This window comes from Balaenoptera acutorostrata, chromosome 13 (genome assembly GCF_949987535.1).
Source record: "Balaenoptera acutorostrata chromosome 13, mBalAcu1.1, whole genome shotgun sequence".
In the NCBI taxonomy this organism is placed as follows: domain Eukaryota; kingdom Metazoa; phylum Chordata; class Mammalia; order Artiodactyla; family Balaenopteridae; genus Balaenoptera; species Balaenoptera acutorostrata.
In genome coordinates this window covers 77,807,775-77,825,068 of record NC_080076.1, presented here as the reverse complement: position 1 = coordinate 77,825,068, position 17,294 = coordinate 77,807,775, and positions in this window count along the sequence as shown.

The following is a 17,294-nucleotide window of genomic DNA, read 5'->3' as shown; positions in this document are numbered from 1 at the left end:
AGGCATATCAAGAAATGCACAGGAAAACCACAGTGAGATACTATTTTATACCCAAGCATTGGAGAAAACTGAAATGTCTGACTATAGCAAGTATTGGCAAGGACGTGGAATTCTTACAGACAGGAAGCCAGTCTAGGGAAGCAGTATGTGTGGTGGACAGAATGATAGCTTTGGAGTCGTTCATTCAACAAATATTTATTGAGCACCTACTGTGTGACAGACACTGTTCTTGATGCTGGGGAGGCAGCAGAGAGCATGACGGACAAAACACCTTGCTTTCATGGAGCTGACGTTTTAGAGGGGAAGGGTGAACAACAGACAAAAATAAGTAAGAGATAGAGTGTGTTAGATAATGAGAACTGCCAGGAAGAAAAATAAGGAAAGAGGGAGAAATCAGGGGTAGTGGGGAAAAAATTGCAATTTTTAAAAGGGTTGTCAGAGAAAAGTCAGTGAGGTGACTTTTGAGCACAGACTTGAAATGAGCCTAGGTGGCTCTTTGAGGAAGAGTATTCTAGGCAGAGGGAAGAGCCTGTGCAAAGGCCCTGAGGTAGGAGTGTGCCTGGTATGATTAAGGAAGAGCAAGGGGGCCTGTGTGATTGAAGTACAATGAACAAAGGGATAAAGAGCAGGAGATGAGGACAAAGAAGGAACATGGGCTTGTCAGCCAGGGTGAGGCTTTGGGCTTTTACTGTGGTAAGATGGGAGCCATAGAAGAGTTTTGAGCAGAGGAGGACTTAGTGTCCCTGGGGCTGCTGTGATGAGAACAGACTGGAGGGTAGAAGGTGGTGGGGAGGACATAATCAGGGAGACCAGGGCAGAGGCTACTGAGATGTGATAGTGGCTGGACCAGGTGATAGCAGTGGAGTTGGGGAAAAGTGTGCAGGTATTTATTTTGAAAGTGGAGCCAACAGATTATGCTGAATCCAGATAGAGCTGAGTTCAAATCCCAGCTCATCCACTCTCTTAGGTATATCACTTATCCTCTCTGAGCCTCAGTTTCCGCATCTGTAAAATGGGGATAATCATTCCCATGGGGGGCTGTGGTGGAAAGTCAGTGAGGGAGCTGGTGCACAGTAACTCAAAGCTATTATTATCATCTACTCCAGCCAGTGTCCATCTCCTCGTGACTACACTGACCGCCACAGAAAGACTTAGAGACCCCTGGGGTGAGGGGGTGGGGTCACAGAGCCATGTTCTGATATGGAAAAGGGAAATGGGTCTGACCAGAATGGACCCTAAGAAGCTGATGTCACCGGCAGCCTAGAAACATGGGTCACAAGCATAGGAGGGAGGGGACTGACCAGCACATGACCCATCTGTCCTCAGCGAGAGGCCAGGAAATACTTTTTCTGGGCTCCACCTCTCTCTCTGCCTCTGCCAGTCTCCTCTCCTCCCTCCATTAACTGCAGCCTCTTATTCTCGATGGAGAAGTTTCTGGCTGCCTCTGATGGCCTTTCTGCACACTGAAGATGTGGGAAAAACAAAATAATTAAGCCCTACCTTTCTTGGTATCTTTCAGCTGGGAACCCAAAGTGCTTTTCCAACATTAATGAGACTGTCGAGGCTCCCAGCAGCTGAGCATGGAGGGCAGGTCACAGACAGAGCATGGACCGGGCTGTCAGGGTCTCTCTTTCTGCTGCTTTAAGAGCCCTCCAGGAGGAATATGAGCTAATTCAGAGAAATGTCCATGCCATTCTAAAAGGATGGATGAATCTGCCCTTTGGGTCACTTCTTTAAAAAATGGTAAAATTCAGCACAGAAAAAGGAAGCCAGAAAACCGTAAAATGTTTATGGAAGAAATCTTATGTAATTCGCACAGACTACCAACAATCAGTTTATCGGGCTTCCCTGGTGGCTCAGTGGTTAAGAATCCGCCTGCCAATGCAGGGGACACGGGTTTGAGCCCTGGTCCGGGAAGATCCCACATGCCGCGGAGCAACTAAGCCCGTGCACCACAACTACTGAGCCTGCGCTCTAGAGACCACAAGCCACAACTACTGAAGCCCGCGTGCCTAGAGCCCGTGCTCTGCAACAAGAGAAGCCACCACAATGAGAAGCCCACCCACCACAGCAAAGAGAAGCCCCCGCTCTCTGCAACTAGAGAAAGCCTGCACACAGCAACGAAGACCCAATGCAGCCAAAAATAAATTAATTAAAAAAGAAAAAAACCAATCAGCTTATCTACTTCTGCCATAATCAAGCTGGAAATCAGCATAATGTCATTAAGTCAATCAACAAACATTCTGTCATTTCACATGTCACTCAGACATGTTTTTTTCTGATCTCTGTATTTAAAATAGCATCCCGCTGCCCCCCCCACTGTTTCCTTTATTTTTTGTTCCTTTATCCTATTTTATTTGTCTTCTTGCTCCTATTACTATATGAAATTATGATTATCTATTTCCTTATTTACTATTTTCTCCTCCACCTGCAAATAAACCTCATGTCTGCCTTATTTGTTGCTCTGTCCCAGCAGCTATCACAGTGACTGGCACATAATAGGCCCTCAATAAATACTGAATGAGTGGGTGAATGAATGAATGAGGGAACAACCCTTCGAGGTAGGTGGGACTGGTGTATCTTTGCCATTTAACAGATGAAGAAACTGAGGCTTATCCAGATTAAAGCTAATAGCTCAAGAAGGGGAAGGGAAAGGGACCAACATGGGTGCCTACTATGTTCCCAGGAATGGGCTAGGTGTGCTCTCATCTGAACCCTTTCACAGCCCATGAAGGAGGCAAAATTATCCCCATTTTACAGATGACCAGCAAAGTGCAGATACCACCTTGTGATATGCAGAAAAATAGACCCCCTAAAATGTCCACATCCTAATCCCTGGAACCTGTGAATATGTTACTTCACATGACAAGGGAATTAAAGTTACAGACGGAATTAAGTTTGCAAACCAGCTGACATTAAAATAAAGAGATTCTCCTCGATTATCTGGGGGCACCCAATGTAATCACAAGGGTCCTTTACATGTGGAAGAAGAGGGCAGGAGAGTCAGTGTCAGTGATGTGACGTGAGAAAGATTCAACCAGCCACCACTGGCTTTGAAGCCAGAGGAAGGAGCCATGAGCCAGGGAATGCAGTTGTCCTCCAAAAAGCTGGAAAAGGCAAGGAAATGGATTGAGCTCCAGAAAGGAACACAGCCCTGCTGACACTTTGATTGTAGCCCATTTTGGACTTTTGGCCTCCAGCACTGTGAAATAATAAATCTGTGTTTTTTAAGCCACTAAGTTTCTGATCATTTGTTACAGCTGCAAAAAGAAACTAATACATACCTCCTGATCATTCAGGAGTAAATCCTTGCAATAGATCCACAAATCATTACTGCCCTCAAGGGAACTTGCCCAGCTCTCAGACAGACTCTTCTGTCCCTAGCTGAGTGGGCAGTGGGGACATGACCCCTCCCCAGCTGTAGCTGATTGGACCAAGCAAGGGACAACTGAACCAAAATAGGTCAAATAGAGTTTCTCCCTCCTAGGGATTGGACTGGAGACAAAAGCCTCAAATTAGTTTCTGTTTAGAGCAGCTTCAGGCCAAATCTGGTTTGTGAATGGGATTTATTGGGACTGCACTGTGCTTTATTTATTTTTTAAACATCTTTATTGGAGTATAATTGCTTTACAATGGTGTGTTAGTTTCTGCTTTATAACAAAGTGAATCAGCTATACATGTACATATATCCCCATATCTCCTGCACTATGCTTTAAAATCTTTTTTAAAATTAGTTGCCAATGCATTTAAATCTTTAAATGTCATATCTTCAAAATCTGGATTACCTGCTGCTGTCAAAACTCAGAGCACCTGGCAATACTAGCCCACACCCTTGAGGGTGATAATTGGCCAGAGCTGGGTTGCAGCTCCCATCTTCAAAAGGGGTCTGCACACTCCTCTTTGCCCCACATCACACCACCCCCCATTGTTTCCCAGCACTAAGAGCAGGAAGCCATCAACATCCACCATCATGTCTAGGTTACTGTTTGTACTCACATGTGTCACACTCCAGAGGCTGAGCCTGTGGGTGGCACCAATGGGCTCCTGTGCCCTCTGGATTTCAGTTGGGTGTGGCCAATGGGAGGTGCCAACAGGAGATCAGAAGGCAGAAAGAGCATGTGATTGTGTTATTTATTTTACTGGCTCTCTCCCTGTGGGGTCACTAGGACTGACTGTAACCCTCCTCTGAAGGCCACAACTCCTGCCCATGTGGTCCTCTCCATCCCAGATTCCAGAACCACTCCCTCCCCAGTCTTTTGGATGCAGGAGTGGTTACGGCTCTGCTATACTAGCCCTGACGTTCTGCGCTATCCATCCTGGCTTCCTACAGCCTGCCCAAACCTTTATAAATAGTCCCTTTATTAAACCCTTATCCTGATGAGGGTCTGCCAGCTGTTTCCTGATGGGACCCTGACTGGTCAAGAGTGAGGACACGAAAGGTGGACCAAGAAGGCCATTGCTTCCACTGACATCACCTGCCTGGGCCAAGGGAAAGCTGTGCGTTGGGGGTAGAAAACAGAGCTTGGATGCATGGACTGGGCATCTACCCGAGGCCCCTTGGGGTATGGGACAGAGCCAAAGTTTAGTAGAGAAGGGAGAGTGGGCCATGAGCTCTTCCTGAGTCATCACATTCTGGCCCATGACTCTCAGGAATGCAAGATTCTAAATTCAAACCCATATATGTGCCAAGGTATAAAGATAGCTCATATTTTATTAAGTTTATTTGCCTGATGTATAATTTTCAAATACAAATAAATGATATATGGGCCACCCTTTGCACTCTTGCCTTGGGGCCTGCAAATGTTAGGGGTGCCTCCATCACCCCAAGCCAAGAAGTGAGCATGGAACCCATGCTGAGCTGACTGGATGTCCCCGCTCCCACAGTCTACATCCTGAGCTTTCCGATTAATGCCTTTGACTTAACTGAGCCCGAGTTGGTTTCTGTTGTTTACAACCAAAGAACCTGGACAGATATACACCAGCTATGCCCAACCCCAAATTCATTGTTCCTTCCATTAGAATAGGAGGTAAATACTCACCAGGTCTGCATCCACAGAAGACATAGAAGATACAGAGAGGGAAGAAGGGCAGGGTAGGCGGGAACCCTCAGGTACATCTCACAAGAGGTATCCAGAGACTGAGATGGATCCTCCAACCCCAATTTCCCCACTCCCCACCAACTGACTCAGGGCAAATAGTGCGTTAAGATCCACTGAGTCTCATACAAAGGTTATGCCTTCTGCTGCAGCCTCCACCCTCAAATGTATCAAACAAAACAAAGCAAAACCATTTTTTTTTCATTTTTTGCTAGAAATCATCAAAGCTTCCGCACTTGATTCTCTGTCTTTTGTAAATATTTCTATCACATCCCTAAAAAGTGATCTCACTGAATGGATGAATAATAATCTAGACAGAGGACAGGAGGAAATTTACATCATTTAAATGAGAGCCTCTATTATGCAAAATTATTATTCAAATCATGTAAATATCATCCTCTCAACTGGATGAACTTGCTGGGGTGGCAGGGGCAGGCCACTCTGTGGAGCAGCAGGAGCGAGGAAACAAGATAATCAGGACCCTAGAAGAGCAGCTAGAGGGAACTAAAGCCTGGAATGGTCCACAGTGGGATGGGCCTTTGTACATTAGGTTTGCTTGTGCATTACTCTCTCCTAAAAATATGCAAAAATCTGAGTCATTCCCCTGCAAATCACAGGAAATGCACCCCTCAGATGTGGGATTTCCCTCCCAGCAGGGTGTCTTTTAAAAATGAGACAACCTGAAAAAAAGTTAGCTTTCAGGATAAATGGGGAAAGGACAAAATGTTTGATACAACAGAGACCAAGCTCCATTATTATTACTGTGGATGCCAATACCCTTAATAAGAACCCCATTCCTTTGCCTGAGAGACAAAGGGTCTCCTTTCCTTCTTTCTTTCCTCCTTCCTTCCTTCCTTCCTTCCTTCCTTCCTTCCTTTCTTTTTTGCTTTCCTCCCTTCTTTCTTTCTTTCTTTCTTTCTTTCTTCCTTTCTTTCTTTCTTCCTTCCTTTCTCTCTCTCTTTCTCTTCCTTTCTCTCTCTCTCTTTCTTTCTTTCTTTCTTTCTTTCTTTCTTTCCTTCTTTCTTTCTTTCCTTCTTTCTTTCTTTCTCTCTCTCCATTTCTTTCCCTCCCTCCCTTCCTTCCTTCCTTTCTTGATGATGTTCAAAGTTCGGTCTAGATGGCCAGGCCTTCATATTCCACCTTGAGCTGTGGGCTGGCCCAGGAAGGCAAAAGAGCAAGGTGGCTCTGCAGCTGAGGGATCCTTGAAGGGATTAACAGCTAAGGGCCATCGGCTGTCAGCACCCCCCAGCAGTGAGGGCAACAAGCCCTCCATTGAATGGGGATCTGGGTGGCACATGGAACTGAGGCTTGATGAGGTTATGGAACCTGCCCAACGTCTCATAGGTAAAACACAGACAAATAGCAGAGCCAAGATTTGAACCCAGATCTGTCTGATGCCAACATTTCCCCACCGCCATGCACTTTTTTTTTTAAACTGCTAGTCTATACTGCTCAGTAAAAAGCAAAAAGCAAAGGAGTTCATAATGACTTGGATAAAGGGAATAAAAGAGAAAAGATTAAAAGACCAGTCTGAGGTTTGACAGCCTGGGAGCCTGAGTATACGATGGCATCCCTCACAAATGGGAAAGTTGGGGTGTGGCACCAAAGGAGGGAGGCGAGGTGACAGGTTCTGATCTGACCAAGCTGCCTGTTGCAGAGGCAGCTAGAATGAAAAATTTTCATTCAGGGATAGATGACAAAATCACCATTTTTTGAACTCTCTGAGTTGGCAAAGGGCCAAGAAGATAAGCCAGCGTTTGTTTGGAGCATTGCATCATGGGAAATGCCGTTAACGCTTGGAAAAGATGAAATGCAGCTGAAGAGATTAAATAACAACACTGCACTTTCTTCCAGGGACTGTGAGGACTTGGGCTTGTCCCCAGAGAGAGGCAGCAAATGAAGACAGTTTCACAGATGATGACAAAATGGAACAAGCACACCATGAGGAAGCAGGAGACCTGAGGTTCAGCTCCAGAATTGCGTTGACAAACATACTGTGTGTCCTTGAGCAAGCTGCTTGCCCTCTCTGAGCCTCGATGTGAATTACAGTGAGTACAGTGAGTGAGTTCTGCCTTACGGACATAATATAGAACAAAATCAGATAGGTTTGTTTCCTAAAGATGTCTTAGATAGTATTCTTTTGCCACAGTCACACATCGTTTGCACATTAAAGCTTTAAGAAGAGCATTATTTCCACAAAGAAAAATGTTCATTCTTCATCTGCTTCTAAGACAAGGACCTCTCGATCTGCCTTTTGTTCTTCCTCTCTCGAAGGGGCATTAGGTAAAAGAAATATTTTAGTTTCCTCTTTACTGTAACAGCATATATGTGCTGATACATGGCAATTAATGACACTCCATCTGCAAGTTTGAGAGGCAATAGGAAGTGATCTAGGATGTGCCAGGAAGGCAGGAGGAGGAAGAGATCCGGGTGCTTCCTTCTGGCCCCTCCCTGCTCTGACAACCACCCCCACCCCTACCTCCTGCTTCTATCAGCGACCCCTCCTCCACAGCGCCACCTGTCGCTGGGTCCTCCCAACTGCACTCCCTCCCTTTGCCCGAGAGGTGGTAACACTCCTCTGCTAGCCCTTCAGTGCCTCAATATGCCCTTTAATTCCCTTGACCACACCCACATCATTGTACATAGTCTTTTTACCAGACTCTGCTCAATTACCCAGTTAAAGTGTGCCTTCTCTTTCCTGCTGAAACCCTAGCTGATATAGTAGGTGCTCAATAAATACAGGAGAAAAAAATAAATGAACGAGTAAGTGAATAAATGAGTGGATGAAAATGGTAACTGTGTGAGGTGATGAATGCATTAATTAACTTGATTTTGGTCATCACTTCATAATGTATATGTATATCAAGTCATCACGGTGTAGACCTTAAATATATGCAACTTCTATTTGTCAATTATACCTGAGTAAATCTGGAAAGGAAATGAGCTGATAAACGAGCAGATACAGGGGAGAAGCGGAGGATTCGGGTTGAGGTTAGTTAGAGTAAGGTCAGTGTTAGGGTTTGTTTGCAAAACAGACGGAGATGGGACTTCCCCGGTGCTGCAGTGGTTAAAAATCCGCCTGCAAATGCAGGGAACACAGGTTCGATCCCTGGTCCGGGAAGATCTCACATGCCACAGAGCAATTAAGGCCCGGGCACCACAACTACTGAGCCTGTGCTCTAGAGCCCGTGAGCCACAGCTACTGAGCCCACGTGCTGCAACTACTGAAGTCAGCGCGCCTAGAGCCAGTGCTCCACAATAAGAGAAGCCACCGCAATGAGAAGCCCGCGCACGAAGAGCAGCCCCCGCTCGCTGCAGCTAAAGCCCGCGCAGCAATGAAAGACCCAATCAGCCAAATAAATAAATAACTAAATGTCTTTAAAAAACCAAACAAACAAACAAACAAAAAACAGAGGGAGATGGGATGACACAGAAGGTGAGGAGCGCTGCCCACAGCTGTCTCTGGTGCTGTGTGCAGACCCCTCCATCCCATCTCTGCCACCCAAGAGGACGTGAGATGACTATAAACCCAAAAAACCCATTAATTACTTTGGCCGAAGGTCAGCCGGCACACCCCACACTCATTCCACAGACAGTACATTGAACCAGCTGCCACATGATGGTCCTTCCAGAGGCGGCCGGCACCTCCACGAAAGGACGCTAGATCTCAGCCTCAAGCAAGGTCGCATTGAAGGAATCCGGCACGCCTGACGCCCTTAGTGGATGCCACCAGGCTCCGTGGCTATGAAAGGAAGACATTTCTCATTTTCTACAAGCGATTTTGTGAGCTACCACTGCTGTGGCTTAGAATATACTCAGGAGGCCCCATCTGGCTTCTTCCCTGATGCATGCATTTTCCTCGTTTACAGAATTCTAGGTTTCTAGAGTGTTCAGCGTTTCCCAAGTTTCAGTTATGCAAAGCCATGGTCACAATTTTACTGTGTCCTTGTCATGAATGATTTATTATCTATTTTATATAATTGACTCTCACCTCCCCCCCCCCTTTTTTTTTTGGTACATACGTTGTAAAAGGAAACATTATGTCATGCATCAGCAAAGTAGAATGGTTAAGAGCACAGGCTCTGGAGGCAGAGTTCCTGGGTTCAAATCCCCCCTCTGATATGTACTAGCTGTGTGACCTTGGGCAAGTGCTTCAACCTCTCTGTGATTTGATTTTCTCTTTTCTAAAGTGGGGAATACTAATAATAACTTATCTCTTAAGAGAATTGAATGAGTTATGCATGTAAAATCTTTAGAAAAGTTCCTGGAATTAGTAGGCACTATGTTAGTAGTGGTGGTTGCTAGTGTTATAAATAAATGGAAAACTAGTTCTCACTGGCTACATAGACAAAGGGAAAAGGAAAACACAAATACTATATATATATATATATATGTGTGTTTTATATATATATATATATATATATATATATATATTCACACAATGGAATACTACTCAGCCATTAAAAAGAATGAAATTTTGCCATTTGCGACAACAGGGATAGACTCGAAGGGTATTGTGCTCAGTAAAATAAGTCAGACAGAGGAAAACAAATATTGTATGATATCACTTATATGTGGAATCTAAAAAATACAACAAATTAGTGAATATGACAAAAAAGAAACAGACTCAGAGATACAGAGAACAAACTAGTGGTCACCAGTGGGGAGAGGGAAGGGGGGAAGGGCAATATAGGGGTAGGGGATTAAGAGGTACAAACTACTATGTATAAAATATGTATAAAATAAATAAGCTACAGGGGTATGTTATAAAGCACAGGGAATATAGCCAATGTTTTATAATAACTATAAATGGAGTACAGCCTTTAAAAATTGTGAATCACTATTTTTTTTAATAAATTTATTTCACTTATTTATTTATTTTTGGCTGCATTGCGTCTTCGTTGCTGTACATGGGCTTTCTCTAGTTGCGGCGAGCAGAGGAAACTCTTTGTTGCAGTGCATGGGCATCTCATTGAGGTGGCTTCTCTTTGTTGTGGAGCATGGGCTCTAGGCACGCAGGCCTCAGTAGTTGTGGCACGTGGGCTCAGTAGTTGTGGCTCACGAGGTCTAGAGCGCAGGCTTAGTAGTTGTGGCTCATGGGCTTAGTTGCTCTGAGGCATGTGGGATCTTCCCGGACCAGGGATTGAACCTGTGTCTCCTGCATTGGCAGGGGTGTATTTTGTACACCTGAAACTTATATAATATTGTAAACCAACTATACCTCAATTTAAAAAGATAAAATTTAAAAAAAAAAAAAAGATAAAATTTTTAAAAAGAAAAAAACAGCAATGTTATTAAATTTTATTTGTTTGAAAGAGAGACTAGCCAATGCCAGGCATTAAAACTATATTAGCACCAAGCTGGATGTTTCTTCATGGAAAAGACTGAAATAGAATTGAACAAGGAAGGGAATTCCCTGGCGATCCAGTGGTTAGGACTCCACGCTTTCACTGATTGAATTCCACGGGTTCGAGCCCTGGTCAGGGAACTAAGATCCTGTAAGCCCTGGGGCACAGCCCAAAAGAAAAAAAAAAAATTGAACAAGGTAGAACACCTTAACCAGGTGATCCGGTGATATTTAAAGCTCCAAACTTGTATCATCTAAAATTATCCTTCGTATCATACCCCCTATTCCAATGACAGGGGAGAACAGAGGTCATGAGGATGGCCTGCCCAAGGGCACAGGCAAATTAATACAGATGTCATTCCCAGCCAAGCTGGAGGTTCTTTGGACATAAGGATGACTGGAATCTCTCCTAGACGTGCAGAACCAAGAGCCCCAGTTCAGCTCTGTTAAGTGGGTTCATATCTTCAGGCGCTGGACATGGAAAGCCCTGAAATGTAAAAGAAGGCTTTTATAAAATTTCATAAAAACTTGAGAAGCAGTCAATGGCCGTTACACAAAATGATTTGCAGAAGCTTCAACTATTTTCATCTTCTCCAAACTGCCCTTATGAAAAAGACAGCCATAAACATGAAGATTTTAGCAACCCTCTCAGGGCTTGTGAACACTGGTAGATTGCAATCAGTGTTGCAGTTAGCCTCAGGAAATGCAATTCTTTTCGCCACTGAAAATGCCTGCAATATTCTCCTTTGGTTTTCAAAATAAATTCAAATGAGCATCCCTCAAGACAAAGGGAAAGTAACAAATAAAATAAAAATAAAAACATCAGGCTTGGGGGAGTGAAACCAGGAGACAGAGTTTGTTGCTGTGGGAGGTGAACCAATTATTTTCTGTCTTACAGGGTCTGTGCTCCTCACCTGAAAAAACAGGGAACTGAAACTAATGGTCTCTACATAGAGAACAGACTTGCGGTTGCCAAGGGCCGGGGACGGGGCAGAGGGAGAGGGATGGACTGAGAGTTTGGGGTTAATAGATGCAAACTATCACATTTAGAATGGATAAACAGCAAGGTCCTACCGTATAGTGCAGGGAACTATATCCAATCTTCTGGGATAAACAGTAATGGAAAAGAATTTTTAAAAAGAATGTCTATATGTATATAACTGAATCACTTTGCTGTCCAGCAAAAATTAGCACAACCTTGTAAATCAACTATACTTCAATTAAAAAAGAAAACGAATGGCCTCTAATGACTGCCACTTACACCTCACACACACACACACACACACACACACACACATGTGCGTGCGCACGCGCACGAGCTCTAACAGGGCAAACTAGCTGCTCCTCCTACCACCCAGCCCTTCCCCACATTGTTCTTACTTGAAGGTTGTCCATCCTCCCAGGAACCCAGACTCCAGACTTGAGGCCTCCAAGTACCTTATCTCCACCCCACCCATCCACATAGCACACCAAATCTTGCTGACTCTCATTTTGTTATTTCTTTTTGCTTTTATTTATACAATGCTTATTATCTTCCAGAAAAATGGGCTAGGGGTGCTTCAAATATGATCTCTTTAAATCCTTACAACAGTCAGTAATGAGCACTGTTTTTTTGCTGCCCAGCACCCACACCCTTTCTTCTGGTAATGGCACCCGTTTTCTTTTGAGGACCACCCCCACTCTCAGTCCATGAGGCTTAGGAAAGGCCAACACACACCCCCTTCCAATGACCCAGGTCTGACCAGTGAGTGTGTGTATTCCATCCGCCTGGCCATAAGGATTCACTCAGGAATGGGTATGTGAGCTGTGGTGATCCAATTAAAGTCAACCTCATAATTTTTATAAGAACTATTAGGAAAGAGGTACTCTCTTTTCATAGGATTTGCTGAGGGAGTATGATGTAGGCTTGGAGATATTGGCAGCTATCTTGCCACCATGAGGAAAGAAACAGCCTGAATAGAGCCAACAATGAGTCAAGAGATAAATCTCCAGTGACTTTACTAGAGCCTCTGGATCCAGCCATACCAGAAATTAAGCCAGTCTCTAGTGAGCATACAACACAAGTAGTTACCTTAGTGGGAGAATGAAAGCAGAATATCTCAGGTAGAACAGTGAAGCATATGCAACGGCCCTGAGGCAGAAGCATTTTTGTGAAACAGAAAGAAAACCATTGTGGCTGGGGTGCAGAGACCAGGGACAGGCAAGAGTGGAAGAAAATAAGTTCTGAGTGAAAGGTAAGGACCAGACCATCCAGCGTAGGCCAGAGTAAGTATTTAGATATTTATTCTAAAGACAATAGGCAAAGTTTAAAGAAGGAGAGGGTTAATAATCTGATTTGAATTTTGAGAAGTTCACTGGGGCTGCTTGAAGGAGAATGGACTGGGGTAAGGAAGAGAGCAGGGCAGATGTTGGAGGGACCATTTGGGGACCACTGTAATCATCAGGGGAGAGAAAGGGTGGCCTGGAACACGGTGGCACGTGTCCAAACAGCTGCCCTTAGAAAGGCCATAGAGAGGAAGGGTGGCCGGCCACGTGCTCTATCTTTCTAGCTACATGAAGTGAAAACGAATGCAACGGCCAAGGCAAGATTTGCCGCCCCCAGCAGCCCTCCCGAATCGTGGAAAGCTAACACAGTCAATAAACCCACAGCTGCTGGGCGAGGGTGCTGCTGTGCATATAGTCACGAAGCAAGGAGCCGGGAGCTATGCACCAGTTACATTCAGTTACGCCTGAGCTTGCAAGAACTTGGAAGCTGGGCAAACTGTCTGCCAGACAGGACCCCTTGTACCTGTTTGTCTTTTCCTGTTTACACTCTTCAGTGATTTCTTCTACTGAATGATATTTCCCTTGAGTTAAAAAATGGCAGATGTTCATTATGAAGGGGAAAGATTCCTTTTCAGGGGAGAAATTAGACAATATCACCTTGGCCAAGTGATCAAGGTTAACATCACCAATAACAGGACAAATGACACCATGTGCCTCTTAATGGGACACACCGAGAAGGACACAACGTTGCCCACGTCGTTTTTGCCAGAAATGTTTAACCCCAATCTAATCACAAGAAACAATCAAACAAATCCAAATCGACAGACTTTGTACAAGACAAATGGCTTGTGCTTTTCAAATACCAATGTTGTGAAAGACAGAAAGAGGGAAGGGAACTGTTCTAAATTCCGGGAGACTGAATCAAAAGGACTGCTAAATGCCATGCGTGATCTTTGATTGGATCCTGCTTCCCAAAAAAGCAAGACATTTGGGGGACAATTGAGGAAATTAAAATACTGACTGTATGTTAGACAATGGTGTTGTGTCAATGTTAAATTTCCTGAGGGTGAACAAGGTACTGTAATTACGAAGAAAGTTGAGGATGTTTTTAGGACGTGGGCACCGCAGTGCTGAAGGATGAAGTGTCATGATGTCTGCACCTGATTCTTAGGAAAAATAATGATAGAGATAGAGATAAAGATAGGTAGGTAAATGGGTAGATAGATATAGGTGGGTAGGTAGATAGATAAGATAGGTAGGTAGGTACGTAGGTAGGTAGGTGACAGATAGATGGCATAAACGTGGCACCATGTCAAAAATGGCTCTATCAGGGTGACAATTATGTGAGTGTTCATTGTACTAATGTATCATTCTTGCATTTCTTTTGCACGCTTGAAATCTTCAAATTCGAAATTGTGGGAAAAATCAGTAGCACTCACACATATAGGACATGGCCGGTGTCCTGCTGTCACTGTGATAAAGAGTCATCTCCCTGATGGCGAACGCTGGGATCACCATGCACCCTGGTTTGCCCAGGACAGACATCATTATTAACAGCACCCCCTGAAAAAATGCTCACCCTAGTTATGTCCAAGATGGTTGCCCAAAGTGGAGAGAAAACATTGCCATCATCTGACTTTTGAGATATCAGTGTGTATCACTCATTCATCCACCAAATGTGTACTGAGCACTTGATGGTGTGCTGAGTACAATGCTGAATAAAGTCAGGAAGTTTCCTGCCCTCATGAAACTGATGGTCTACAGCCGAGTTTGGCAAATTACAGCCCACGAGCCACATCCAGCCTGTTGCCTGTTTTTTAATAACTCGTGAGTGAAGAAAAATTTTACATTCTAAAATGGTTGGAGAAAGTCAAAAGGAAAAGGAAATTTTATGATACATGGAAATTAAATGAAATTCAAACTTCGGTGTCCACCAATAAAATTTTATTGACACATAGCCCCGGTCATTCATTGACACATTATCTCTGGCTGCTGTCGTACACCAGCTGCAGAGTCGTGACAGAGATGGCATGGCCCACAAAGCATAAAATATTTACTCTCTGGCCCTTTGCAGAAGAAGTTTGCCGACCCCTGGTCAAAGTTGTGTTTTCAGTGGAGTTTCCAGGGTTGCCAAAAGATGAAGTAAGATAACGCAAGTGTAACAGTACAGGACCTGGCACTTAATAAGTTCTCAGTTGATGTGTATTGGCTAACTGCCTCGATTTACTCATCTGTCAAATGAAGATAATAACTGCACCTACGGGGTGTGGTGGTGTGTGGATGTAGTCAGAGAATGCAGGTCAAGCCGTTGGCATGGTGCCTGCATCTGGCAATCACTCAACAAACAGCAGCTACTGGCTGTTACACACGCTGACTTGAGCAATGCGCTATTCACAAGGTGCTTGTCACATTTATTAGCGTAATCTTTTTAATGTTTCATCCTGAAATATTTCAAATGTTCAAAAGAATATATGGGACATATAATATAAACATATTATAAAATGTTATAAAATCCATAAAAAATGTGGAACATATAATCTTATAGTGTAAATACATTATAAAATGTCATAAAATCCAAAAGTATACGGAACATATGCTCTTATAATGTAAACAGGTTATATAATAAGACACAAATTAATAACATGAAAAAACAGCTCAAATAAGCATCTTGGAAGCCATTGGAGCCCCACTTGCCCCTCTCTGTTCTCATCCAGCCTCATCCCTTTCCAACGCCAAAGCAACAGCTATCCAGAGAGTGGGGGGTTATCGTTCCCATATTTTCCTTCAGAGTTTGACTACAAATGATTTTCTTCTCCACACATTGTATTATTTGTTTTTGCATGTGGCTGAGCATGCAAAATAAATGATCTCATCCCGTTCATCTTCTCCCACGATTTGCTTGTCCCTTTGTTACGATTCGTCCATGTTGACATGATCCACTCCTTTCCTCTTCTTTCCCTACACATCAATCAGTGTATGGAAAACACCACAATCGATCCCATCCATTCTTCTGTAGAGGGGCATTTGAGGGTCTTCCATTGTTTTGCTCCTACAAACAATCATTCTTGTATATGTCTGTTAGCTCATTTTATCTGCACAGGCAGTATATTATGATTGTCACCCCATTCTCAGTGAGGTTCTGAAAGCTTAAGTTACTTGCCAAAGTCACGTGTGCAAAACGCATGACCTGGTCTTTACTGTCAGCCCGTCCCCATTCTCAGCTCTTTCAGATCAACCTCCTTCCCAAACTGAAGCAATTTCCCACTTATTGACTGTAATAAAAGTAAAAGGTTTTTGCTCAACCATTACCTCTTGGAAGGGCTGTGTAAACTCTAATGCAACCCATGAATTTCGTTCACATCATCCCTGCTATGTGCCATCAGCTGGTAAATTCATATAACACAGGAACAGGCTATGTCAAGGGCCTGCAAGACTTTCCCAAGCCCTATAGGAAGAACATAGATGTTTATTGAGCACCTACTATGTGCCAGGTCACCCACTGCCATTAAACTCCTCAACAACTCTTCACAACAAGGTAGATTTCCTAAAGAGGAATCTATGGATCAAAGGCTTGAACTGACTTGTCTTAAGATCCTATAGCCAGGAGGTGACAAAAAACCAGGAAACAAACTCAACACTGTGGGATTCCAAAGCCCTGATTTTTCCCACTAAATCAACATGCCTGGAATAGAATGTTCCATCTCCTCCTGGAGCCTAAAACTCAAACGTAATTAACACCTTGTATCAAAACATATATTTTAACTTGCCCTTAGCAGAAACTTGATGGTTTATTCTTATATCTAAAGAGAGGAATTAGGACTTCCCTGACGGTCCAGTGGTTAAGAACCTGTGCCTCCACTGCAGAGGGCATGGGTTTGATCCCTGGTCAGGGAACTAAGATCCCACAGGCCGTGCAGTGCGGCCAAAAAAATAAATAAATAAAAAATAAAGAGAGGAATTATGTGGTCCCAAACAAGGATCTTAGTCTATTCTCAAAAGTGGAAAAGGTACTAAACGCAGTAAATCAATTCACAATAGGCCACTGCTAGAGGCTCATTTGTATGGCCGAAGCTCAGGAGTCTTTTCTGTCCATAACTCAAACCTTTGTTAGATATTTTCTAAAGCCTTCATACAAACTAACATTGAGAGAATCCACCTTTAGAAAGAAGGAAATTGATTTTCGTATGAGAAAAAAAAAATAACGGTAATAGGGGAAGCAACCATCAAACATGTATGAATGAAGATGAAAACAACTACTTTTTACAAGTCGAGAAATCTGGACCCAGACATCTGTCACCTCCCAAACAGACTTTAATTTTAGAGTTTGCTTCCTTTACATTTTTTTTCCCCTTCTCTTCCCATAGTTAGATGGATTTAACATATGCTTGGGATTTCACAGACTCGGTTTTGGTAGGTGCGATGTCTAAGAATATCTGAAGCTGTTTTCAAGACCTTATGGGATGACGTTTGTCTTGTTCTTTGAGAGCCAGTCTTTGGATTTTTCTTACTCTTCATGGCTACTCTTGTGATATCAAGTGATTCCCAAATCTCTGTCTTCAGACGTGAACTGACCCAAGCACGGGTAT